This window comes from Triticum dicoccoides, chromosome 6B (genome assembly GCF_002162155.2).
Source record: "Triticum dicoccoides isolate Atlit2015 ecotype Zavitan chromosome 6B, WEW_v2.0, whole genome shotgun sequence".
Taxonomy (NCBI): Eukaryota; Viridiplantae; Streptophyta; class Magnoliopsida; order Poales; family Poaceae; genus Triticum; species Triticum dicoccoides.
In genome coordinates, this window is record NC_041391.1 from 680,784,555 (window position 1) to 680,787,700 (window position 3,146).

Below are 3,146 nucleotides of genomic sequence, written 5' to 3' on the forward strand. Positions count from 1 at the left end.
GTGGGAGAGAGACGAGAGATGCGGGGGAACACGTGGTGGCGCGGGAGAGGGCGGACGGCGGCGGCGGACATGTCCGTCGGCGGAGAGGGACTAGGTTAGGGTTTCATCCGCGAAAATGGAAGGGGAGGGACGTATTTATAGTTTCTGGGAGCTAGGAGAGTCCAAATGAGGCACGGTTTTCGCCCACGCGATCGTGATCAAACGACCAAGAGCATGGAGGGGAGTGTGCTGGGTTTTGGGCCACTTTGGAGGGGTGTTGGGCTGCAAAGATAAAGGGGGGTTTCGGGCTACGCGGTTAACCGTTGGAGTACCAAACGAACTCCAAATGGCACGAAACTTGACAGGCGGTCTACCGGTGCTATACCAAGGCCGCTTGGCAAGCCTAGGGCCATTCCGAGAATGTTTAACACCCGCACATGAAAACAAGGTCTAAGAGGGGCGAAGGGCGCGCGCGAGAGGTCCGGACTCTGAAACAGACAATGGAGAGAACCGGGAGAACCCGAACGGATGCAAATTTTGAAAAACATGCGGATGAAATGAAGATGATGACATGGAAAAATGCAACACGCAAGCAAATGACATGGCAACGAAGGCGAATAACTGGGAGACACCTGGCGCAAGGAATCCGGGGCGTTACACGCGGCGAGTCGAACTCAACGTCGGTCGGGATGACGGCTTCGGAGACGTAGCCGAGGAAGAACGGGGTGAACCTGGTCGACCGGTTTGGTGTTGTGCGCAGACTCTAGAGAACTGCTGGCAACTCATCGAGCCAACTGTCGGGTGAGCGGACGAGTGGCTCGATGAGTCGCGGCTTGATGCCGGACAGGATGAGTCCGTTGGCCCGCTCGACCTGCCCGTTGGACTGCAGATGTGCCACGGAGGCTAGTTCGAGGCGCATGCCAGAGACAGAGCAGTATTGCTCGAGCGCGCCGTTGGCGAAGTTGGTGCTGTTGTCAGTGATGATGTTGTTCGGCATGCCATATCGCACCGCTATGTCCTTGATGAACCGGACGGCTGTTGGCCCGTCCAATTTCTTGATTGGTCTTGCCTCGATCCACTTGGTGAATTTTTCCACTGTCACCAGTAAGTGCGTCATGCCGCCTCGAGCGTTTTTGAAGGGTCCCACCATGTCGAGTCCCCAGACCGCGAAGGGCTAGGCGATCGGTATGGTGCGGAGTGCTGACGCCGGCTGGTGGCTGCGTTTCCTGAAGTGTTGGCATCCTTCATTCTTGAGGACGAGCGACTCGGCGTCTTCGAGGGCTGTTGGCCAGCAGAAGTCGTGGCGGAACGCCTTGGCCACGAGGGATCGTGATGCGGCGTGGTGCCCGCACTCGCCCTGGTGAATGTCGAGGAGGATGTCGATGCCGCGATCCTGCTCGACGCGGCGTTGGAACACGCCGGTGGAGCTACGCTTGACGAGCTCGTTGTAGATGATGCTGTAGGCGGACGCCCGGCGCTGAACTTTCCTAGCCTTGGTCTCGTCCATGGGGAGAACCCCGTTCTCCAGAAACTCTGATATCGGCAAGGCCCAAGATGGGGCCGCGATGATGGTGAAGACGGCCACCTGGGTGGGTTCCGAGTTGGCGGCTCCTGGGCCGGGTTGAGCAGCCCCCGGGTTGGTGACGGCGACGGCCGGGTCTGGGGTGATGGTGGCCGGGTTGAGCTGAGCAGCCCCCGGGCCGGGTTCAGCAGTCCCCGGCCGGGTTGCGGCGCGGCCGGGTCTTCTGGGACGTGGATGGACTCGGAGTCCGGCGACGGCTTGACGGACGGTTTGCGCAGGTGCTCGAGGGAGACGCCAGACGGGATGGCTTGACGTGACGAGGCGATCTTGGCAAGCGTGTCGGCTGCCTCGCTCTCCACGCGCGGGACGTGGAGGAACTCGCAGCCATCGAAGGATCCGGACAGCTTCTGGATGAGGAAGCGGTAGCTTGCCATGTTGGAGTCGCGGGCATCCCACTCGCCGGAGCACTGCTGCACCACCAAGTCCGAGTCGTCGTAGCACAGGATGCGCCGGATGCCGAGTTCCTTGGCGAGCCAAAGGCCGTGCACAAGGGCTTCGTATTCGGCGACGTTGTTGGAGGCGGCGAAGTGGATCTCGAGTGTGTAGCGGAGTCGGTCACCCTTTGGAGATAACAGTACGATGTCGGCCCCTAAGCCGAGTCTCATCTTGGACCCGTCGAAGTGCATGCGCCAATGTGTCGAGTCGGGAGGCGGCGGCAGGTACTGGGTCTCGGTCCAGTCGACGAGGAAATCGGACAGGGCCTGAGACTTGATCGTGGTGCGGGGCTCGTAGAGGATGGTGTGGCCGGCTAGCTGGATTGCCCACTTGGCGACCCGGCCAGAGGCGTCCCGGCACCCGATGATTTCTCCGATAGGCGCCGTGCTGACGATGGTGATGACGTGCTCCTGAAAGTACTGCTTCAGCTTCTTGGCGGTGAGGTACACGCCTTAACACATCTTCTGGTAGGGCGGGTAGTTCTGCTTGGAGGTGGAGAGCACTTCGCTCAGGTAGTAGACCGAGTGCTGGACGGCCTGGATCTTGCCCTTCTCTGGTCGCTCGACCACCAGCACCGTGCTGACCGCCCGCGAGGTCGCAGCTATGTAGAGCAACAGCGGCTCCTTGTCGGTCGGCGCGGCCAGGACTGGTGCGGTGGCGAGCATGCGCTTGAGGTCTTGGAAGGCTTCGTCCGCCTTGCCGTTCCACTCGAACGGGCTTGTTTTCTTCATTAGCTAGTACAGGGGTAATGCCTTCTCGCCCAGCCAGCTTAGAAATCGGCTGACTGAGGCCAGGCAGCCTGTGAACTTCTGGACATCGTGCAGCCGGGTTGGCTTGCACATGCGCTTGATGGCCTTGATCTTCTCCGGGTTCGCCTCGATGCTGTGTTCCGAGATAAGGAAGCCGGGCAGCTTTCCAGCTGGGACGCCGAAGACGCACTTTTCTGGGTTGAGCTTGACCTTGTATTCACGGAGGTTGGCGAATGTCTCCTTCAGATCGTCGAGGAGTGTGAGGTGCTGCTTGGTCCTCACCACGATATCGTGCACGTACACGTGGATGTTGTGGCCGAGGTGCGGGAGCAAGCATTTCTGCATGCAGCATTGGAAGGTGGCGCCGGTGTTCTTCAACCCGAACGACATGGTGATGTAGC